A 26,179-nucleotide genomic window follows, 5' to 3' on the forward strand; every position below is an offset into this window, starting at 1 on the left:
AAAACAAGCTTTTCAGGCGAGTACGAGGTTTATTTTTTACATAAATCTTTTTCAGTTGTAACGTCTTGTAAAAATCAGACATTCTTTTGATGTTCTTTTTCTGTATAAATAAGATATACTCACAAGATTTTTCTTAAATAATATTATATACATTGCAGGATAAGATATATTATTTTATTCATATAAATTATGATAGGAAAGGTTCGTGACTAATGGTCACGAACCTTTCCTTGTTTGTAATCCGACATGGTTTTGATGAACATCATACAAATATAAATCCGCTTATTTCATTTGAAAACAACATCGTTTGTGATTCAGTAGGCAATAGAAAATTTTCTTGAAATTTAATAATCATGAAAAGTATCAATATCACTTGCCAAAGGATTTTGATGGGAATTTCGATCATGTTTATAACATGCGCTGCGAATAATAAGCAACCATTATAGAAAGAACTGAAACATTTCAACACAAATGACTTCATAGAACATATGTTTGTTAACCGCAGCCGTTTACAAACAATTATAGTGTATGCGGCATCGAGTAAAATATATCACCGCACGAACCTTTCATCACGAACCTTTTCTCAGCATATTTCAGATTCAATAATGTTGTTTATACAGCTTCAAAATGTTTCATTTTTGGCATAATATACTAATGTTTACGCAACTTAGAACATTTCATGTGCTGGGAGTACATATTGCAGTCATAAACCCTTTAAATAAGATAACGAACCTTTCAATTTTAACCCAAACCACGTCACAACGATAAATTCTACATAAATAATAACAAAATTGTGCACACTATGAACATGGTGATAATATGAAAGTATTATATTGTGATATTAATACAAGAATGAACATGTAATGTTGTTTCAATGATAAAAACACTTCTCTTGCAATATATGGTTAAAAGGATAACGAACATTTCATACTATCCGGCGACAAACACTAACCCCTTACCATTTTTTATGAGTTATTGTTACTGAGATCTAATTTACAAATTTAAAGTCGTGAATTGTTCCAAAATGATACGGCATGAAACAAAATTAAAACAATACAATTAAAGCATCTAAATACACGTTCATTTTTTATAAATTGGACGGCGACAATCACGAACCTGTCATTTTCGTAACTTTAGGTGAATATTATGAAACAATTATTCACGATCAAATGGCGAGTTATTGTGTGTTATTTAAGGTAACATCTACCTTCTTAAACCAGCATAGATTTACAGGCAAATAACCTGCAATAATGAGGATAGACGGTGGCGACAAGTAAAAACTAAGGGTGTAAATTCTAACTGAGAACGGCCGAATACTAAATTCCCATGAAAAATGAAAAAAATTTGACAGTCCATGTAAAATTATTATTGATGTTATTGTAAAATTGTGATCTCATATGGTTTTTTTTTGTGATCCGAATCTTAAAAGCGATGATGTTTTAAGTTAGATGTTCTCTGTCATTGTTGTGTATAAGTTGTATATTTATGATCATCAGGAATCCAAATGAAAAATCAATAAAAGCTGGTGGAAAATTTATATAGCTTCATACTGTGATCAAAGTCAATTATAGGCAATTCTTATTTTATTTAACTGTTGTTATGGGCCTTTAAAGTCATTGGACTGAAAATACTAAGTAGAACTGATTGGAAAAAAATATGCTTTCCACGTAACAATGTCATTCAAAGTGATTGGGTATTGCTCATTATTTTATGATTATTTTATCTTGGAAGTTAATTTAGAATTGATCTTGATTTGTGTATTGTTTTTACTTTCAGATTGCATGACAAGCTAGGAGATAGAGAGAATTTTATTCCTGGATTTTAGAGACAATCAGAGGCAAAGGTAGTTTTTCCCAGCTGAATTTCTTGTCCACATTTCTATTTCAACGTTAATGAGCCGCACCATGACAAAACCAACATAATGCGTTTGTGACCAGCATGGATCCAGACCAGCCTGCGCATCCGCGCAGTCTGGTCAGGATCCATGCTGTTCACTATCAATTTCTCTACTTGTTATAGAGTGTGTAAGCGAACAGTATTGGTCCTGATCAGACTGTGCGGTTGCGCAGGCTGGTTTGGATCCATGCTGGTCGCAAACGCATTATGTTGGTTTTGTCATGACGCAGCTCATTTATCATTTATTAGCAGCAAATGGTGTAGTTGTAAAGTCACTTGAGTGTTCAGTTTCTTTTTCAGCTGACATAATTATGTCATTACATTTTTTTGTATGTATATTAACAAGTTTATTTGTACAGACAAATATAGCTGGAAATTCAGTTTAATTTTCATATTTGATAATTTCACATAATATTTAAATGACAATAAAGCCTGTAGAGATTTTAATTTTTACTCGAGCCAGATCACAACATCAAAATGTACAATGTAGCTCTCTGAAATGTAAAGGGTCAAGGTCACATTTTAACATCAAAATGCCAAAAATCTAAAATCGTTTATAGCAATTAACACAGGGGGAATAAGTGGGTTTCCGGGAGGTAATACAATGGATTATCAATTTATTTTCATAGCATTTTTTGTATGAACAATATAAGATAAAACGAGATAAAAAGTTTGCAATTTAGAGCAAAGAGCAGTATCATATTACTCCTATTATTAGTAATTTCACATAATTATAGAACAAGAGCTTTCCATTTAGAGTAACTGAGATCTATTTAACCCTAAGCCTGCTGACAGCAACAGCTTTTAAACCATGTGACCAGTGAAGACCAAGATTTGATGGGTCTCAAGGATGGCCGCACATCAGTAGTTATTATGAAATTTTCCCCTTAAAGTAATGAATGGTTATGTCCATATTGAAAGATGGACAAGTTCATTTCAGTAATTTAGGGTGGATAAGGGTTAATGTGTATGCTGTAAAAGTTTCTATTTTATATTTTATCCATGAGATTATTACCTTTCCTCATCAAATGAGAAATGCAGCTATACTCTTTAACAATACTGTCAGAGAAAACAGTTATCCTTAAATGTTCTCTTTTTATTGTCAGGCATTTAAAATGTTTGTGACAGGAATAACTTTTAGAAATGGCTGTAATCACCGGTCAACAGAACTTAACGACTTCCATTATTTCCTCTAGATGGTGATTATGACTGGAATTCTACCAGGACACTGGACATACTCATTTCTTTCCCCCTGTAATCATTTCCTCTTGGTTAACTCATAAATTCACTTTATAATTGTAACTGTCTCTTTGTCCCATTGTAATAGTGTTGTGTTCATGCATATATTTTACTTGTCTGCGTAAGCTAATATTGAGATGGAAGCGTGCTTTTGGCGAGTCGTCATAGAGGCTGCAGTTTTCTGTCTGATGGCAGAATCTCTCAAGTTCAATAATTTGATGCACTCTTGACATTACTTCTTTGTCTGCTTATATTTACCTTCTTTTTGTGTAGTACCTCAAGTGCTTGTGCATATTAAATGGGTTTTGTGGTTGAATAATTTGGCTGAGTTATGGCCCTTGAATAAAAAAATGTGTTTTGATCTGTTAATGATTTTTGTGCAATTGCCTATCATCAGACAATACATGTAATCACTGATCGCTCTAGTTTAAAATAAGAAATGTTTTCTCTGTTGATTGGTTGTCTGATAATACAGGTAATTTTAAACAGTGATTATTTATAACAGGACAATGAAGTTATAAATATTGAGCTTTGGTTTGGCTTAAGATTTTAATCTCTTGTTGGTAACATTAGATCAGTTTCAGTATGCTTCATGACTTTTTGAAAAGAAAATGAAGGGTAGATTCAGTTTCAAATTATCCCTGAACCTCTTCAGCTTAAGGTAATATTAAAGCCTTTGCTAGCAGTATAAAGCCGGGCTAGTCTGTAGAATTGTACAGTCTAAATTTACATCTTGATATCCAAAAATATATGGTAGAAAGTTACAAAATTGGAAGCTTGACAAGTCCATTTGAAGAAATTAAGCAGGATTAAGAATGAGACATTAAAGCATTTGATTGTATGTCACAACTCATTTAGCACCATGTTCCTGAATATTTTGGCATAGAAATTACCTACACTGAAACAATTAACCATTAAAACAATGCGGGGTAGACTGGCCAGCTTCACTAATTAGCTGCACTAATTGGATAATAATTGTTACTGGCATTGTTTAGATTGGTTTGCATCACTTATATTGTTTATAGGTCTACTGGACTGGTTTACTGATAATTATATGACACTTTGTATTAATTTATACCAGTCTAGCGTTACATTTTGTATTAATGTGGTAACCATTCTGGAGCTAGTACAGTCTCTGGTGGTCAGAATACACAGACTTCTGCTTCCTGTCTGTCAGATAAAAGTGATGAACATTTCCATTAACTATTCATTACTCTTAACACAAAAGTTAGAGGGAGCCAGTCTAACAATGGTATTGCATGACTAAAATTGTTTTATAGTGATATAATATCAATAAAAGGTGTAAAAAGTCATCATCTTAAATGGCCAAAGTTTATAAAGATGTTACTCTCCCAAGAAAATCTTTTGTGTGCCAAGAGATGATAAATTCTGATGAAGACAACCTTGGCCTATCTTTCATTCTTTTATTACTAATGCCATGAATAATTTAGTGATTAAACTCTTAAATTGCTAGATTTGTAAAATAGTCTTTGAACTTTGCAATTGTTCATTATTATTAAAAGGGGTTTTAATATAAAAAATTATCAAATTATTTAGTAGACTGTTTGCCATGCTTTGAATTTTAGAACTGTAAATTTAAAATTTCATTATTAATTTAAAGTATAAAAAAGGCAGACAGTGAATGGATAGGCATGTCAGACTTAAACCAACATGTTAGCTCAATAAGTAAAGCGTTGAACTGTGAATCAGGCAACCTGGGTTTGATTCCGGTCATTTTCATTGTGATTTATGGTCACTGGTCAATGGTCATTCTCACTGTACTTCTGCTCTTATCTGGCATGTGCTGAAGTTATCAGTAATGCAATTAGTACAGGTGAACTGCTTGACAGCCTGCCTAAGAATGATGTGGTAGCTAAACTGTGCTTACTGATTTGGAGGGTAAACTTACACCAGCACTAAATAGCCAACAGTGCAGGCATGATTTTGGTCTGCACTGGTTGCATGTTTAGAGCAAGTTGCCTGCAGCTGGCTGAGGGTTTAAATGCATGATTATTCCAACTCGGAGATATTGAAAGAGAAATAGTTATAAGCTTACAGAAAGTTAGTGATACTTTTTCACTCAGGGTGCCAACCAGATTGCTCAGATAGCTTCTAGGGTCCTTGCAGTTTCCCTTTTAAACTATGCAGTTTTGATAGGATATTCAACAAAATGCTGTCACTGTGTGAAATATTCATTATTAATCCTGAAATTTAGAGTTGTCCAAAACACTGGACTAATTACGAGGGTGTCAACTGCAATACTGTGCAATTGATGGAAACATAAATTAATATTTAGCCTGGAGTAAAAAAAGAACTATAATTACCCTGCCACCACACACACTGTTAGGACCTTCTATAACTCTGTTATAATGTCCACTAATTGTAAAATATAGACAAACATTCTTATGTAGAATATGGAAGAATAATTGTTGGTCTTGATTCCCCAAAAATTGCCCCTCATTTACTAAGGTATAGGGATAATTATATTGTCATTTTACATCAGTTTAGTAATTACTCAGGAGATAATTGTATATGCTTATTACTATACAACCCAATCTATTTGCACATGAATCAAATTAACAGAAAGTTGAGCATCATCTTTTGTTTTGTTAGTTTTCTTTGAGGACATTTGTAGAACATAGTAGTGTGAATGTACTATCTCTTAAAGGTACATTATGCCTCAGAAATCCATGTTCATAAAATTCTTTAGAAATGTCAAACATGAATTTATGATGTTTTAATAATTGATTTAGAGCATGTTCGATGTTTAAACAGCTGAAGAAAGTAGCCCTTAATTATAAGGCAGTAATGTGTCAGTCATAAAGGTAGCAAAATGTAAACAATGTAGTATTTAGACTTTGGTATAAAATGAGCCGTGTCATGACAAAACCAACATAATGGGTTTGCGACCAGCTGTTCGCTTACAAACTCTATAACAAGTAGAGAAACTGATAGCGAACAGCATGGATCCTGATCAGACTGTGCGGATGCGCAGGCTGGTCTGCATCCATGCTGGTCGCAAACCCATTATGTTGGTTTGTCATGACGCGGCTCATATACTGATTCACTATAATCATTCCAATTATTGCCAACAAAGCAAAAGGAGCAAAGAGTATTCATCTACATGTCAAATCAGTATTTTTTATGAAACTGAAACAAGATACCAAAAATAAAATGTTTTATGCATTTCTGAGACATATTGGGTCTTATCAATGTACTGTCGATTCAATATGATCGATAATGGGAAATCTTAAATTAAAAAGTACATAGGGGTGCCAGGAAAAAGCCATATACGAAAACTTATTAGCAAGAAAACAGGTGATTGAATATCATCTGGCCCGATACTGTAGTGGATAAGGTGCTTGTTTTGCATGCGGAAGGTCGTAAGTTAAAAACCCATAAGGGGGTAATACCTTTGGTACTTTTTTTACTTGCTATTTTATGTTTACATGCATATATATTTTCCATGTTTTTATTCACGAGAATGCTAAAGCATAAATAGTAAGTTACAATTCAATTCAACAATTCAAACCACGCCTTCAAACTCTGTGGCACACTCACTTGCGCTGGCGCTGACATGTTTGTCTCCAGTGCCAAGAGAGTATTTCAATAGGTGATTACCACGGAGAAATGAATTGTGAGGTTTTTTTAAAACATCAAGTGGCTTACTCAAAAGCTTATCCCTAATATTCCAGCACACACTGTCGTAGTGATAGGAAATGCACCTTATAACACTTTAACGATGAAATCAAAATTAATACAAAAAGTGTGATGACGTCCCTCTAACAGCGCCATAGCATACTCCTCAACCAAACAGCTCAGGACTCGCGTGCTCACCATAAATAGATAATGTTCGTAAAAAAAAATGTAAGCGGTTATGTCACTTGAAGCACAAAGGCTCAATTGAATTGTATTAAACACGAGGTTTCATTATCTCGTATTTGGCTGAAATGATTATCATAACTTTTACTTATAAGATACTATTATTTACGTCAAGACAGTAATAGTTTCCATAAAATATCGAAAAGAGATTTGTTCATCGTGTTATTTATAAGCATGACATACCCGTTCATTGAAAAAAAGAATATTAGTAAAAAAAAAAGAAATGCTGGGATTTGAACCTGTACCAGTATAGTTGATAAACCTACCACTACACTACAATGTCTCACGGCAAAATTTAGTATGCCCAATAAGTATCACAATATTATTCATACACACATGACATACCTTTCCTGAAATGCACTGATCCATGTTATGTTTACAATGGTTCCGAAATAAATAAACTTCAACAGTATGCACTATTCTCTATTTATTCTGTGCATATTTTGAAATTTTTCCTACAAACAATGAATGATTAAGTTCATAATTATTCAAATATATGCAGGTCTAGTTAAGTCATTCAGTTTTTGGTCTCCGTTCAGAGGTGGTGTTTTACCACAGGTTCCACTGTATTACAGTTTCAAAGGAAAGGCGTCACATTTGGAAACACTTTACAAAAAGTAAAACCGTTCATGGCAAACATTTGTAGCAAAAAATATATTCCGAGCAGCTGAAAGCACTTCAGCCACGTGCGTTGCTTTTGTTGGCATTGCACGAGATTTTTCAAGTGGTCATAGAACGTTATAAGAGAAAATAAGCTACATACATCAATCAGAATTTACAACAATGTAGATATATAGGCTACCTGGTATATTAGCTTAAAACAACAGAAAATATCACAGTGTCATATTTTATTGTATATTGTGTGGGAACTTCTTTTGCTCTATATCCTTCAAATTTCTTTTATGAGATTTTTAATAGCGGTTTTGCTAATTAATGTAACATTTCTTTAATAGCCCTTGTCATGCTATAGTATGTATCTGAAATATACTTGTCTATCTTTTAGTCAGGACAAAATTATTCATCATTTTTAGTGTAATTTTCAAAATATATATACTCTCTTATGGCTGAGTTATTGCCTCTAAGAGTTGAGGCATCAGAATTGTACTCACCATTTATTCCTATGTAATCGTAGGAGCCAACTTAATGCGTTTGAAATTATTGAAGTCTATGCATCTCTTAGCTCCAGCAGGTGAGGTTGTTTTGACCTCTAGTGTAGCTTTAAATTTGTAACACCAGAGGTTAGTCAAAAATCATCTTTCCTGTTTTGGCGCCATATGACCTAAATTGTGTTGGTGCGCTGTAAAACCAAATGAATAGTGCAGACCATGAGCAGATGGCAAGAATGTGCTGGCAGGATGTATGGGTAAAATTTGTTGCCGACAGCTGAAGGAGAGATAACTTCAACTTTTTATGATATTAGGTCAAGCTAAAGTATACCCCAATCTAGAGCTGTCCTTGATTCAGCGCAAAGTGTATTGACATTATTCATCAATATCGGATGACAAATATCGGTGATACACTGATATATAAATAATAACTCTTAATTTCTTGTTTATACTTCATTTTAATACCTGTTTAAATGATTTTAGTAAAATATATCTTCTGTACATACAAATATGTTGTGTCCTGTTTATAAATGTCCTTTGCATGATTTTTTTCGGACCAATAACTTTCTTGTCATCACTACTTCAAGTATGAAATGTGTTCATTATGTAACAACAGCTTAGTGTTCGACATGGCCACCTGCTTTTGTATGTGTTTTGGGTGAATTTTCAGAATTTGTAGACATTTACATAAGTAATCAAAATTATCCATTTTTTAAAATGTGTATCGATTATTGATCGACAGAAAAATATCAACGATACATGGATATGGTCTCTATCGATGACAGCTGTACCCCAATATTTTCTCAATAGTTGTATCAAGCTTCCAAACCTTAACCTTTTTCGTTCAATTACTCTCGTTAACCTTTCATATTGAGCAATTATTATATGAGCCATGATAGTGTTTCTGAGCATGTGCTCATGTGTCATGACAAAACCAACGTAATGCTTTTGCGACCAGCATGGATCCAGACCAGCATGCAGTCTGATCAGGATCCATGCTGTTCGCTTACCAACTCTATTACAAGTAGAGAAACTGATTTAACAGCATGGATCCTGATCAGACTGCGCGGATGCGCAGGCTGGTCTGGATTCATGCTGGTCGCAAACCCATTCTGTTGGTTTTGTCATGACGCGGCTCATATGTTTTATGATGACTAGGTGTTATCTTGTGAAATCATCATATTTCTTGAAGAATAATTACGTCTGCATATTACCTTAATTAAAAGTGGAATTTGGAAATTTTTTATTAATTTTATTATGCTTAGTACCTAAGATCTTTTATTTCTGATTCTGGAACAAAGGCCTTATCATTTTTAATCCTGTTATTTTTTCATGTATAAGAATTTGATCAAGCTTTAAGGCACATTATGCATCAGCAATCAATAGGGTTTTTTAAATTCTTAATAAAGGAAAGACATGTGTTTTATAATGTTTAAATAATGGATTTAAAGCATACTTTGTTAAACATCTGAAGGAAGTAGCTCTGAACATGCAATTATGTGTCATATAGGTAACAAAATGTAAACAAAGTAGTATTTTGACTTCCATACAAAATGCTATATCGAAATAATAATAAAATGCCAGATGCAAAGGTGATCGATATGGCCATTAAGTAACTGTATATAAAAAGTTCTTGAGAAATAAAATAACAGCATTTAGGGAGCTTAATTATGAACCTTTTATCATAATATTGTAAGGCCTTTCTAGCAGAGTCGTTCTGGTTGCTTACGCAAAAAGTTAGGATCAAACTGGAGTTACGATAATGTAAGTATGTTAGTGAAATGCACCCCTGGAAAGTTGCTAAATGACATTCAGAGTGTTTTAAGGGTAACCTTAACCGCCTGCCTGGTTTTGATCTTTAAGATATTTAGCATGTTATGGTTTTAATCTGACCAAATAAGTCATGGCATTTTCTTCTTAGTGTTACACTGTTGTTACAAATTATGAATAAGATAAGATGGTACAAATAGCTTAGCAATACTGTGGCAAATTTTTTCAATATTTTCAAGTCTAATTAATAAGTCGCTGTATTTATAAGATTAAAGAAATTATAGTTTCTTGTGATCAGTTTGATGACTAGTATTGCATATGATGTTAATTAAAGATACAGTTGACGAATCTCCTCTCAGAAATATTAAATTGATATTATTTCAACACAGAGCGTCTTTGTGAACTGCATAGCAAATAACTGATTTGTCGTCAAGCTTTCCTCCTTCAAAGCTCCTTTGATGTGCATTTCAGCAAGAAATTGTTTTAAACGCTAACATATTAGTTAGTTATTAAAGTATTAATGAAAAGGCTTTGCATTTGACATATTCAAAGAGAAGCACACAATTTTCCACTTGAAAGTATCGGGAATATTTTCTGGTTTTACCTTGTTTGGCCGTTTGATGTCGTAATTGTAAAATACATTAGTTTTTAATTAGTTATAGAGTTAGGGTATGAAGTCGGAGATGACATAGCTCAGACGTGAGTCTGTATCCTTCAGATTAGTTACGCTTGTATTAGTTTATGATTTTTAACATAAAAAAAACATGGCTAAACTGATGTTTAATAACTTGTTTACTAATAGTTGATATCCGGAACTCGTCAAATGTGGGTTTTTCCCAGCTAATGTGTAGGTACAAACAAGCTTTGACTGTTATAGCTTCAGATTATAGCTTTATAGATTAGTTACGCTTGTATTAGTTTATGATTTTTAACATAAAAAAAACATGGCTAAACTGATGTTTAATAACTTGTTTACTAATAGTTGATATCCGGAACTCGTCAAATGTGGGTTTTTCCCAGCTAATGTGTAGGTACAAACAAGCTTTGACTGTTATAGCTTCAGATTATAGCTTTATAGATTAGTTACGCTTGTATTAGTTTATGATTTTTAACATAAAAAACATGGCTAAACTGATGTTTAATAACTTGTTTACTAATAGTTGATATCCGGAACTCGTCAAATGTGGGTTTTTCCCAGCTAATGTGTAGGTACAAACAAGCTTTGACTGTTATAGCTTCAGATTATAGCTTTATAGATTAGTTACGCTTGTATTAGTTTATGATTTTTAACATAAAAAACATGGCTAAACTGATGTTTAATAACTTGTTTACTAATAGTTGATATCCAGAACTCGTCAAATGTGGGTTTTTCCTAGCTAATCTGTAGGTACAAACTAACTTTTACTGTTATAACTTCACGGTGCACTACCCTTCACAACAGATTAGTCAACCTGTTGCGCTTATTTTTGAAGCTGTTACTGCAAAGGTTTGTTTGTACTTACGGATGAGCTGGGAAACCCAAATATTCTTAATTCCGGAATTAGTATATTACCACACCATTGTGCATGCATAATCTTAATTGTCATGAACATTTAATGTTAAAAAAATATAACATTTTTAAGGCAAGGAAAGTTGTGTGACGTGCACCTGCTCAGAAGCACAATCATGTTCGCGGTATCACACAAAATTTAATATTTAATTTTGTTGAATCCCCACAGCAACTTGTATTTAAAAAAACATACCATTGTCCAAAATTTATCCCCTTCACCTAGATTACATTCCTGTATTATGCAATATACATGTTTCAAGGCTGGGACAACATCCAAATTTGAGACATAATTATTATAATTGAAACTATGGAAGCCAAAAGATGCCACTTTCACAATTACATTTTATTACACTTTGGTGATTGAAAGGATAAAGCTGGAAAATTGCCAAATAATTATGACATACACAAGGTTTATCAATGTTCTGTTTTGAGCTATAGCAATTCAATTTCTGTTATTTGTAGCTTTAATAGATCTAAGAATTTTCAGATAAAAGGTTATGCTTTCCCTCATTTAGAAATATAGAATGTTCTTAAATTTTCAATACTACTTGATTAGCCTATTTATGCAAAACTTTGCCTTGGAGCAAAACTAACCTAAACACATGTGATGAAAGGGGCTCAATGCAGTATTCTTGCACTGGAATTATGAACTGTTGTTTAAAACCTTTGATGGTGAGTTTTCTCCTTAATGGCTGTTTCATTGGGAGGCATTATATTTGAAATCTGTGAGGACTGTATTTGAAATGAGTGAATGTTGTTTGATCATCAAAGACTATTCAAACTCAGCAAGTAAAAATATGGAATATTTCATGAAGCTGAAATGGTGCACGTTGTCAATTTAAACTTGATAGTTGTTCCTTCAGAATAGAAGGGTAAATTTTCAAACATTGACTTTGGAGATTTTATATAATAATGTACTGACATATGTAATGGAAAGGGCATGAAAACTAGAGGCTATCTGATTTATACCATCAGATTGCCAAGTGTTCTGATGATCCATCTCTTATGTATCATAGGCAAAAATAAAAAAATATGTTCCCTGTCAGCACAAAATGAGACACTAGAATAAATGAACCAAATTGAATATCATTTTCCCTTTCCCTGTTGTCAAGTAAACCCCAGAAAAGTTAAGCCAATCAAAGAGCATGTTCTAAGACAGTTCAGGTAACCATAACTTAAATACCAGTGCACTCCAGGTAATCCACAGTTCATTTATGGTTATAAGATTAAATTCTGACACATTTCAATAAAAAGGTCCCCAAAATATGATACAATTAATATTTAGACGGTAGTTGTGGCCAAGTGGTTAAGTGTCTACCTTAGTACTGAGGAGGTCACATGTTTGATCATATTAGGGTCATATCAATACTGATTAAGGTTGCTGATTATGAATCATTAGACCCCAATACTCTCTCTGTTGCGGGTTCAAATCCCACGTGGAACTTTGGATTCTGCCATTAAAGGGTTAAAGCTATCCATTTAGCTTATGCAAGGACAGTGGTTTGAATTTGTCTGAATTTTAGACTGCTTAAAAATATATGCTTTTTATTTTGTGCCACACAATGGATCATAGTGTAACATTGGTGTAAACAGTGTGATAGACCTTACTATTAATCATGCATTAAATATCTGAAATACAAGATACTTGTTGATTTTCTGAACAATTTTAAAAGCTTTCTGGAAGTAAATTGGTTCCCTCTCTTTTTGCTAATTTTTGGTAGCTCTGGGGGACTGCATGGCTATTTAGTCATAAATGTTTTGTATCATTTTGTTTGAAGCTCGGATCATTTACAAAGGTGCGACAAATAATCAATTTTTAAACAAGAGAGCACAACAAAATCACAAGGTTGTAGAAAGATATCTTCTCTAGGGATGTTTCTTACAGAAAGAAATCATTTATTAAAAAGAAATCATTTATTAATCTTTAATTATTTAAGTGCATATTTAAGGCAAAAAGGGGGAAATGATGAACATGGTCATGAAAATTGTATGGAACTTCACAGCAACATTTAATGGTTTAATAGCTCTGTGTGTGCGGTGTGTGTGTGGTGGTGCGATACAATCATGATTTTAGTCTTACTTCTAGATCAGTTTTGTTTGGAATGAAGTAAGGAATCATGTTAGGACCTTGTGAAAATTTGTGAGTTGTAACATAACATAAATGGCATTTTTCCGGGACAGATATCTCAAAAAGTCAACCCACAGTTTTATTTTACATGAATTTGTTTCACTCACAAATCTGTTTAATCATTCAATGTTTAAGAAAATTCTCCACACTTGTTTAAATGCTCTAAAAAAATGTAAAAATATCCACAACTGAAATTGTATAATTATCTTATGTTTTACAGTGTATAAAAATTAAGTATTAATTAAGCTACGGGTAAACAAAAATAGAGAGTACTAAACATAAGTAGAAAACTTTCCAGCTAGCTAGTATTTGACTTGGGTGCAAGCCACTTTGTGCCTGAAATAATACATGGAGGGTGGCAGCTTACAGTTCTTCTCCCTTAAGTAAAGCTGGGAGAGTAGCTGTATGACCTAAAATGTGTTGATGTGACTTGGAATCCAGTCCCCCCATGGGGGGGAGGGGGCTTATAAAATTAAACTTATCTACCAGGCAGATACATGTGTCACAAGAAGATGTCATTATCTTATGGGTGCAATGTTATCTGTTTAATTCCTTCTTTTCAAAGCTTTTATTGAGTTATAATATTTTTGTGCATTCAATGCCTAAAGGTCTAAAATCTAATTACAGTGTTTACTATACACCTGTTTAATTAAGTTTGGGTTTTTGTACAGGTAATTTTGTGTAACATTATTGTAAAGGCAATTGTATTATAGGTAATTGTGAAAAATAAAGTCTGAATAAAAGATGGTTAATTAAGTGTCATGTTTGGCATAGAATTAAGTCCTTGAATATTAGAGTGGTCAATTTGACAGTACATAGAACTTACAGACCTTATTATTAAGTTATAGTACAGTGTAAACTAGTAGTAAATGGTTTGTCTTGACACATTAAAAACAAGTTATAATTGATAAGCACCAAATGCTGAAAAATTTAAAGGGACTTCACTGAGTGTTTTTGCCTAAACTAAATTAGTTACGGAAGGGTTACCACATAGAACAAATAGTGGGTAACAGCCAAGGAAAGTGTTTTCCTACACTAGGGGAAATTTATTTTATTTCAAAAATTTTTTTGTTCAGTATTAAAAATGATACTGCATGGCACAAAGGATTTTCCTGAAAACAGACCAGAATTAGTCTGACTTTGGATTACTTTAAATATTTTTGTTAGTCCCCTACCGGTTTTCCGGAGGGGACTTTAGGTTTACCCTCCGTCCGTCTGTGACTGTCTGTCTGTCAGTCCGTCCATCCGTCTGTCTGTCTGTCCGTCCGTCAGTCCGTCCGTCCACAAAACTGGATCCCGCGATAACGCAAAAAGTACTGAAAATATTTTAATGAAACTTGATATATGGATAGATGGCAGTATGGAGATTATGCACGTCCTTTTCTTTTCTTCCTATGTTGAAAATTCTGGTTGCTATGGCAACAAATAAACTGAAAATATGGCAAATTTTACACATAACCTGGATCCAGTGATAACACAAAAAGTACTGAAAATATGTTTATGAAACTTGACATATGGGTAGATGGCAGTATGGAAATTATGCACATCCTTTTCTTATCTTCCTATGTTGAAAATTCTGGTTGCTATTGCAACAAATAGACTGAATTTCAAGATTTCTGATTCTAGTTTTTAAGTTTTTTCACTATAAGTTCTTTATTTCGGAAGGTATTTTCTTCAAACTTTAAATATAAGTTGCTTGTCATCAACCACATCATATGTGACAAGGTTTACAACTCTAGCACAAAATTTATCAGAATTACCTCCCTTGAACTTAAAATTTTCAGGAATAAAATCCTTGTTTTTTTTAATAACTTCTTTTTTTGAATGTATCTACTTCAAACTTCATATAAATGTTTCTTATTATCACTCATCATTTGTGAGTGTTCAATACTCTAGCAAGACTATTTCCAGAATTATGCCCCTTTTGAACTTAGACTTTTTTTTTAAGAAATTGGTAATTTTTACTCCAACTTCTTCAATCATGATAGGATTTTAAAAATGTTATATTTTGATAACAGGGATGTTTAAAAGATAACTTTAGAGTGTCCTTCAGTCTGTCTGTCTGTACATAAAAACTGTTTTCTGTGATTACTTTTAAATAACTTTTTTAACAAATTTACTTAAAAAAGGAACATAAGTGAATGGCCAATGGCCCTTCAGAATGTTGCTTGGGCTCTTACCGGTAGGGGACTTATGGATTGCTTGCAATACTATGATAATTGCTTGTTACTGAAGAGTCTTGTGTCAAAAAGGTCAATTTTGTGTGAAACCCTGATTTATAAATGGTAGACATATTCAGAAATAAAGGAAAAAGCTGTAGAAAATATGTAATTACATTTTTTTTCTTTATCCAAAAATCTTGACGACTAATCCCAAAGAACAGGAAGATTGTATTATTTCTACTAAATCTGACAATTTATCACTCTTTGGAATAAACCAGGAGACACATTGGCCTGATTTTAACACTAAAAAAGGAAATAAATGGGTCAAGATAAGCCAGATGTAATTGAACATCTATGTATTAACTAATTGGCCATTCTTGTATCCTAGATCCACCAGAATATCCATAAAAACTGGCTTTAATACGTTTTGATTTTATGTTTGATGACTTTCCTGAGAAAAAAAATAAATCCGCTTTGTCCTGAAAATGGTATAGTTTTTCTTTGTCATAAATAGAAGATGGCGTTTTTTTGAAAGGTAAGGTAGAATCTCTCTGTTTTAGTAATTTGATTGACAAAATTTCCTAAATAGCAAGAATTTTTCTGCATTAAGGTAGTTCTATATCAATGTTGTTTAAGTTTGCCAGGAATAATAAAATAATAAAAATGTTATTTGTGTGCATTTCATAGAATTATAAAGAATCTGCAAAAGTTGCTTCCCCTGATCAGTACAATAGGGTAATCTGAGAAAATCAAGCCAACTAATAAAGAAGGAAAAATTTATTCGTTTCTGAGGCATAATGTGCCGTTATATTTTGTACTTTTAGTACTTTGATTTCCTTACATCATGTTTTATTTTACACTTGATCAAATTAAATTGACACCTCTAGATTTAAGTGACACCACTGTCATGCTGCAATAACTCGGGTCCCTTTATTGTGACAGACTTTTCATTGCCTGAAAAATACTTCTGTGGTTGTTATAGCTACCATATAAAAGGTTGCAAGCTGCCAGTAATTTCATTAAAATCTCTCTAATCATAAGTTATCAGCAATCTACAATTACTGGATGAATGAATTCATTGGTATATAGGGAAATTCTGTTAAAATGTCCAGTGCCAGGGAATGTTAGCTTTAGCTTTGCTTTATTCTCTAGCAATGTATTACAGTTATATGAAGTCAGCTTGTCATTATGAGAAAAAAACATAGCACTTGTATGAGAAAAAATAGAGCATTTGTATCAGAAAAAAATAGCACTTGCAAGGAAAATTTAGAGCATTTGTATGGAAAATATAGAGCATTTGTATGGAAAATATAGAGCATTTGTATGGAAAAATAGAGCATTTGTATCAGAAAAAAATAGCACTTGCAAGGAAAATTTAGAGCATTTGTATGGAAAATATAGAGCATTTGTATGGAAAATATAGAGCATTTGTGTGGAAAATATAGAGCATTTGTATGGCAAATATAGAACATTTGTATGGAAAATGGTGCTTGTATGGAAATATGTGGCATTTGTAAAAACAAAATTTATTTCTTGTGGAAAAAAATCAGTATTTAGTTGGAAAGACTCCAAAATTTTAAGATTCTCTTGATCATGATGAAATTGATGATGATGATGATGAAATTGATGATGATGATGATGATGATGAGGATGATGATAATGATAATGATGATGTTGATATACAGAATAAGTGGTAATAAAGCAAGTTTGAATCAGATAACTTACAATAAGAATTTAACAAATTGCAATATTTTGTGACAAATACAACTTATTAATATTATTAAAAAAATGTTTATGAATCCAAAAAGAACAACCACACGCGTACATTCAGTTTTTTTTATGCCCCCCTTCAAAGAAGTGGGGGTATATTGTTTTGCTAATGTCGGTCTGTCTGTCTGTCGGTCCGTCGGTCTGTCCGTCGGTAGACCACATGGTTTCCGCTAATTATCTTGAAAAGTATTTATCACAAAGTCTTCATATTTCACATAGTGATTGGTCATCACTAGTAGATGACCCCTATTGATTTTGGGGTCACTAGGTCAAAGGTCAAGGTCACAGGGACCTTAAAATGTCAAAAGAAATTCCGCTGATTATCTTGAAAAGTATGTATCACAAAGTCTTCACATTTCACATAGTGATTGGTCATCACTAGTAAATGACCCCTATTGATTTTGGGGTCACTAGGTCAAAGGTAAAGGTCACAGGGGCTTTGAATGTCAAAATGGTTTCCGCTGATTATCTTGAAAAGTATTCATCACAAAGTCTTCATATTTCAAATAGTAATTGGTCATAACTAGTAGATGACCTCTATTGATTTTGGGGTCACTAGGTCAAAGGTCAAGGTCACAGGGTCCTTAAATGTCAAAAGGGTTTCTGCTGATTATCTTGAAAAGTATTCATCACAAAGTCTTCATATTTCACCTAGTTATTGGTCATAAGTAGAAGATGATGACCTCTATTGATTTATTAGGTCAAAGGTAAATGTCACATGGGCCTTAAAAGTCAAAATGGTTTCCGTTGATTTTTCCATTATTGAACACTTCCATGTACCCATTTTTGGCAAGTTTCTGTAATAAAATTACCAATTATGTGAGTCAATGGCTAGAAAGGGGGGTATATGTGTCGTTCGACATTCTTGTTTTTTTTTTTTTTTTTAAATGTTTGAAATATTTAATTGAATGGAAAAATAATGATACTTTAATGCTAGTAGATGTCTACTGTCTATGATTGTAATAGTGTTTAATGATTGTTGACAGATTTGCATGCACAAAAAGACACCATTATAACTTAAATGTTTTTAGTAAATTCCTCAATTATATTAAACAGCTTTTTTCAGATATACTTTTTTTACATTTTCTACATTTTAAAGTTAAGAATTTTAAACATTGACTGTTTATTTTTAGCACAGGGAGAAGTTCTTAATAAGGGGGAAGTCAGTATTGATTGTTTGATTGACTTGTGACACATGTTTTATTATAAGAATGTTTAAATTTATTACATTTCTGTCACACAACTAGTGTGAAAATTTCCTGCTTGCATGCAATGAAAATGCCAGGAAGAAGGGAGAATTAAAACAATAAAATAATGTCATAAAACATTGGATACTGTTAATTGATGGCTTTTGCTGATTTCGGCAAATTATTTGTCAAAAAATTTAGCTTAAGGGCTTTTTGAAACATTGAAACCAATTTTAGGTTCACAAATCTTAAATTATATCTTTTGCTGTTTTTTGTTAAATATATAAAATCAAAAATTGTCAATTTTCTGTATGAGTAAACTATAACATGAGTAACTGACAACATGTAGAGTCTTTGGTTGAATTTTCTTAGAACATGAAGTTATTTGACAGAGTTATGCCCCTTGATGAGTTCATTCTCTCCCCAACAGATGTACACATTCAACTCAAATTTGACATATGGATACTGGTACAGCAAAGGAATGCCCAGGCTAAGTTTGAATTTTGTCATGGTTCAAAAATTTTTGGCAGAGTTATGCCCCTTAAGATTTGAAAAAAAACAGAAAATGAATTTTCAGTTTCCGTTCATTATCTCCCCAATAGTTGTACACATTCAACTCAAATTTAAAATATGGATATTCATAGGGATGTGCAGGTCATGGTCAAATTTGGTCAAGGTTGGATTATTTTTGGCAGAGTTATGCCCCTTTAACTTTGACAAAAAAGGGAAATTTTCAGTTTCATGATTTCATGTTCATGATCTCCCCAACAACTGATGTACATATTCAACTCTATTCAAATTCGTAATGAAATACGAATATTTCATAGTAATACACAGGTCAGGTTCAAATTTGGTCATGGTTCGAAGATTTTTCTACAGAATTATCCCTCTTGAACTTGAATAAAATAAGAATATTTTACTTTCCATTCATTATCTCCATAACAGTTGTACAGTCTCATTCAACTCAAATTTGACATATAGATACATCATAGGAATACACAGGTCAAGTTGGAATTTGGTCGTGGTTCGATGATTTCGGACAAATTTATCCCTCTTGAATGTTGGAAAAAAATTGAACTTTTATTTTTGTGAAAATGTATGTAAAAGGCTGAAATCTTGTGTGCAGATATATAACCAGAAAATACAAGTCAAGTTCGAATTTGATTTTGGTCCAATGATTTTTGACAGAGTTATCCTTCTTGAGCTTAGAAAAAAAGGAACTTTCAGTTTCTGCTCCAACTTTTGAAGGAATGTAAGTCTGAGGATGACATTGCATGTGCTGGTATTTTACCAGTGGTGTTATGACACATTTCTTGTCTCTCAAGGCTTTAAGGGAAAAGCTTATTTGCTGATTTAGTACTTTGAATTCATTATTCTGGGACAGTTGGAGTTTTCATCTTTTTTTTTTGTCTGGAAAAAAATATTCAGAAATTTAAATTTAAAACGTTTTACAGATTGCTTTAAAACATTACTCAGTGAAAATTGCGATTTACGAAGGCAGTCTGGGATATGTCTTGCGGCACATTATGTTGATGGTATACCAAAGTAATTATGATTCTTAACCCAACCTGACAGATAGTTCTTAAAACAGAAAAGCTGATTTTTTACTTGAATGATTTGTTTTATGAGGAAGAAGGATTTATTTAAATAGAAAAAAAACCTAGAGGGGATAAAAAAAGTTTGGAAATGGATAACTTCAAGAATAATCTTACACAAACACTATTTTGGTAATTCATTTTCCAAGACTTTAAATTATAACTTAAGTGCTTTTTTTTTCTTTGGGGAAAGTTGTTTATTTTCTGGGAAGCAGTTTATTGGCTGTGTTACTGTATAATGAGGAAAGTTTTGGCTGTTTCTACAACATTTCTCCCTTCATTTCATACCTCACTTGAAAAATAAGCAAACAAACAAACTACTCATTTATATTTTTGAGAAGAAATTACATTCTTGTATATTTATAGAGCTAAGTCAAGTGAAGTACCTGGGTACCCTGGAATAATGATTTTTTTGTGATGAATGAGTGGTAGCTTGTTTAGTGCTCACAACATTTTACCCAGATGTTATAATGCCACTGAATTGTAGAATTGTTGTAGCCACATTCTCCAGATGAGACAAAAAAAATCAACTTTTAGAAAAATGTACAAAGATTTTAAGAGAAGTGAAAATTATCAACAATCAATTTGTATTATGATTTACATGTTATATGCAATAAAAGACTGATTTTGCAGTATTTATCAGCATATTTCTTCTGCATGACTATCACAGTAATGGGCTTTTTCTTTGCATTATGTTGACCGTTATTTTGTAATTTGCATGAATCGAAAGTGCAATTTGCAATGTGTAAATTACTGTCTTTGTTCACTTGACAATATTTAACTTTTAATATATTTTCAAAATTTTCATGAAAATTAGCATGAATCTGGGGCCTTGCTGCTTTAACTATTGTTGACAAAATACGCTAATTCATTGAGATAAAATGCACTTGCATGCGTGTATTAAAATAAGTACTTTTAACTTAGATACATTTTACCCTTACTGCAGTGGGTTTGAATTGCTTTGGTTTCTTTCTGTTATTAAGCTGTTCAGCTAGCTTACAGAATGTTAGTTGTCCCTAACTCAGATTCCATGTGCTAATGCCTGGACACCTGAGGTCTTCCTCCACCAATAAAGTAAATTTGCCATATGACTGTTAGTAAAGTGTTAGTAAAGTGCTGATGAAACTGAAAACCCAACTCAAAAAATGTAATTATTTAATAAGTCATTATATGTTTACAAAGTACTTATTCATACTTCTTATTCAATGCTATGAAATAATGCATACTTGGTTTGACATTTCATTTTTGGTACAAGTACATTTTGTATTATATATATTGCTTGTTTAATGTGAAGAAACATGTAAATCAATTAACACACTCCTACACTCTTCTATGACTATATGTCAATTACTACAGTACCCGTAATATAATTAGAATTTATTACATTGACAGACATGATCTATTATAAAAATTACAAATAGATGATGTTGGTTAGTATTAGATACATGAACCCATATGGCATATCAATATATAGCAGATAATGAAGTGTCAAGAAAGGTTCCGAAATTCAGAATTATTTAATATCTTTCAAATAGGCTAATTGCTTTGACATAATGCCGTCGTTTTTTATGATTAATATATTGATATAATATTAGAAAAAAATGTGATGCCCAGTTGTCGGGAACCAACATTGAAAAATTACAAAAAGTTACGATATCGTACACGATTCCAGACATTACTGGCAATTACCTCATAATTCACCTCCTTCCGCCTTTCACAAGTCATTATCATAATCATATTCATAATTTGCTGAAGGCATATGGAAATTAAATCTTTAATCGGTGCCGAATTTCAGTTATGGTAAGTGTTAAGTTACACACAAAACATGCAACTAGCTTTCAATCATCACAGCATATCTTCAGACAGTTTGTCTAAATAAAAGTGCTCTAATTAATACCTTTACACCACAATCATAGAAACTAAATTACCTTTTTACCCAAATGCACCCTGGGAATCTGTTCAGATTGATTTTAAACATTTTTGATCAATTTTGACTTTGTCTTATTAATATCTCAGCTGGTTTAAACCATTAGTTATTGTTGTCTGGCATTTTAAAGATAATCATTTTGTATTTTATAAAGTTCTTGTGAAATTGGTGAAATGATGATTTTAATGTTTGAAATATTTTGCTTCTGACATTATTTTCCTTGTTCTTTTTATTTAACCTGGTGACTCTTTAAGTATTGTTTAGACAGAAATATGTTTTAGAAACTGTCTTGATTGGTATTTAATGATGAATTATGGGAGTTTTCCCAGCTTGATTCCGTCTTTTTATGTTTCTTTTTATCTCTGATATCACAGTTAAAAACCACCACCATACCGTAGTGCACTTTCTGTAACATTAAATAGGATCAAAGTGTTAAAATTCTTACATTTCTTTACTGGTTTGGGTAACATCAACTTGACTCCTAAATGCACATTTAGAAGAAAATATATTCATTTGTTCTTTACAACCAAGCACATGGTCCATTAATTCAATCACATTAATATGGTCTGCTTGATTAAATTCTGCAGGGATATTCAAGCTTTATGCACAATGGAATATGTTCTAAAACATGAAACCCTGCTTTAATGGGTGTATAGGGCAGCACCCCATGAAGAATTATTACCAATGTGATTTGTCTTAATTTGTTAGAAACAGACTGGTTGTTTTTATTCATTCCCTTAGTTAAATAGTGTGACTGGTTTGGGAGTTTTCTGTGGTTCCCTGAGGATAAGAAAAAGCTATAAAGGGATCACTTGGGGGCTTGGCTTAATTTCCACCAAGAAATCCCCTGTATTTCAGAGAAGGTTCTTGACAACTATTCTAAATATAGGTATTTGTGACACTTTCTGAACTTTTGTTAATTCCAATATATAGAAAATTATACTTTCTAGTGTCAAAGATATCCTTAAGGTTTGCCAACTATTTTTTGTAAGAAAAAATTCTAAAGGTAATGAATTGGTTATTATAAAATTGCAGTTATATGTAACCTCCAGGATTGAAGAAACTGTAAGTTTTACAGTTGAAGTTTTGAATTTTAAATGTTTAAATTTTTATCCTGTATTTTCTAGACTAAAAATTGCTTTGATTGGAACAAGAATGATTGAACAACATTTTTCTTGACATAGTTTCCTACAAAAAAGAAAAGAAACATAAACATATAGAAACTGATACTTAGAATGTTTGCAATCAGTCTAGGAGATTATTTTTAAGTTTTCAAGTCTTATTTTCAAGATGTGTATCAATTTAAATGCTACATTCTGTTGACTGCAAGAGTAGAAAGATAATATTTAAGTTGAAAATTGTCATGCTATTTTCCATGTTGTATAACAATGATACATTATTAGCTCGACTTTTCTATGAAAAGGGGAGCTATCCTACTCGCCCCGGCGTCGGCGTCGGCGTCACACCTTGGTTAAGTTTTTCGTACCACCCCACTTTATTTCAGAAGTATTACAAGTATGGCTTTGAAACTTACCATACTTGTTCACCATCATAACCTCCATCTACAGACAAGAGTACATAACTCTGTCAAGGTTTTTGACAGAATTATGGCCCTTTTTTGACTTAGAAAGTGTATTGAGCTTGGTTAAGTTTTTTGTACACCTCACTTTATTTCAAAACATTGGAGGTATTGCTTTGAAACTGACCATACTTGTTTACCATCACGACCTTCATCAACAGACAAGAGGACATAACTCTGTCAAGGTTTTTGACAGAATTATGCCCCTTTTTGACTTAGAAAATACATTGAATATGGGTAAAATCCACTTATTGCCTTAACCCTTTGAGATATTGCTTTGAAACTTTTAATGCTATTTCACATCATTACCCCCATCTGTACGCAAGAGAAGGTAACTCTGTCAAGGATTTGTTTTAAAAATTAAGGCCTTTTATCGACTTAGAATCTTGGTTAAGTTTTTAGTACCAGTCCACTTTTTGACTGAACTGTTTGAGATATTAATTTGAAAGTTGGAATACTTGTTTACAATCATGATTCCCAAACATGTCCAGGAGAAGGTAATTCTGTCAAAGATTTTATTTGAATTATGGCCCTTAACTGTCAATGTTTTGTATTATAGGCAAGCACTAAAAACTTAAAAAATCTAAAAAAATTCATTCCTATCCACTTGTTCACTTTACCATAAATTATGTCATAATAAAATAATTCTTCACTAAATATCTTAATGCTCATGGCCATTGTTCACTTTAAAAATACAGAGATTCTTGTATTGCCTTTTACTGCAAAAACTTTTTTTATTGGCAAGCAATAAAAAAGTCGAGCGCGCTGTCTTACGGACAGCTCTTGTTACATACCTTCTTTAAAATGAAGAAAGTCAATAAATCAGTCAATGTTACTTATTGAGGGGGTACTTTTACTGTTTGTAGGACATTACTAATTGCGGGGGTAATTTATCTGTTTGTAGGACATTACTAATTGAGGGGGTACTTTAACTGTTTATAGGACATTACTAATTGAGGGGGGTACTTTAACTGTTTGTAGGACATTACTAATTGAGGGGGGTACTTTAACTGTTTGTAGGACATTACTAATTGAGGGGGTACTTTAACTGTTTGTAGGACATTACTAATTGAGGGGGGTTTAATAACTTTATCTGTTTGTATGACATTACTAATTGAGGGGGTACTTTAACTGTTTGTAGGACATTACTAATTGAGGGGGGTACTTTAACTGTTTGTAGGACATTACTGATTGAGGGGGTACTTTAACTGTTTGTAGGACATTACAAATTGATGGGATACTTTAACTGTTTGTATGACATTACAAATTGAGGGGGTACTTTAACTGTTTGTATGACATTACAAATTGAGGGGTACTTTAACTGTTTGTAGGACATTACTAATTGAGGGGGTACTTTAACTGTTTGTAGGACATTACAAATTGAGGGGGTACTTTAACTGTTTGTAGGACATTACTAATTGAGGGGGTACTGTAACTGTTTGTAGGACATTTCTAATTGAGGGGTCAGCCAACAGTATAGAGCCTGGTCATATGCAGGGATGTGCTGGCTGGCCTTGCTCTATACTGGGGGCAAAGGCTGAAAGCTTTCAGCTCCAGCACTTTAAGAGTTAATTAAGTCAGCTATACATTACAAGAGGTTTATTCTTTAGTACATCTGTCTTACCAGTTACAATAAAGAGACTGGCTGTGAAACATTTTAATGACCATGTAACTTGGTTTTCATTGGTCAGTATGGACCAGTTAACTGTCAGATGAAAATGTTTTATTGGTTGTAAAATTGTCCCTTTGAAATGAATTAGGGGCTTTTAGTGGATTGACCACATACTGGTTTTAGTGTTTCAACTGATGGACATGCATAATAAATGTGTTATTTCTTTCAAACTGGGAAATAAATGATTTATGTGAAATGATGTTAGCTTTTGATTGAAAAAAGTGGAATTTGGCACTTTGATAGTTATGCATAATGTGAGTATGTATTTATAACGGAGGTATTCAAGAACCTTCAGGTATTTATGTTAAGATATCCCAATTATGTAAGATAGGTGCTTCACTTTTTAGAAATTTTATACACTCAACACAGTGTTACTAATATATATTTATGACTGTTTTCTTTGAAAATTTAGATCAAATTATATTAGCTCAATAGATTATTATTTGAATAATTTATAATGGTTTAAATTTTATAGTAAAAGTTTTTAAGAGTTTCTAAGTGTTATAAGATATAAAAATTAAAGACCTGCATTTTTGTTTTAATATTTGATTTTCAAAAAATGATATTTTTCTGTAAAATTTGTAAAAAAAAGATTATTATTTCAAATATAATACAACTAATAAGCAAATATATTTCAACTGACAGAAAACAATAAAGATGGTAATTCTGTATAAAATTAAAGATCTATTACCATTAAACTTTGGCTTCTCTCCATGA

The 26,179-nt window shown here is 32.4% G+C and overlaps 1 long non-coding RNA gene across 1 annotated transcript in view; it reads left to right on the forward strand.

The window, feature by feature from the left end:
• LOC132745033 (uncharacterized) overlaps window positions 1–26,179 on the forward strand; it is a 49,888-nt gene that overhangs the window by 20,801 nt on the left and 2,908 nt on the right. Inside the window, exon 4 of the long non-coding RNA XR_009627778.1 lies at window positions 1,777–1,843. This is a non-coding gene — a long non-coding RNA (uncharacterized LOC132745033). The remainder of the gene's footprint in view (window positions 1–1,776; window positions 1,844–26,179) is intronic.

The sequence above is a fragment of the Ruditapes philippinarum genome, unplaced genomic scaffold (assembly GCF_026571515.1).
Source record: "Ruditapes philippinarum isolate M1 unplaced genomic scaffold, ASM2657151v2 ctg2120_1_1_1_1, whole genome shotgun sequence".
Taxonomy (NCBI): Eukaryota; Metazoa; Mollusca; class Bivalvia; order Venerida; family Veneridae; genus Ruditapes; species Ruditapes philippinarum.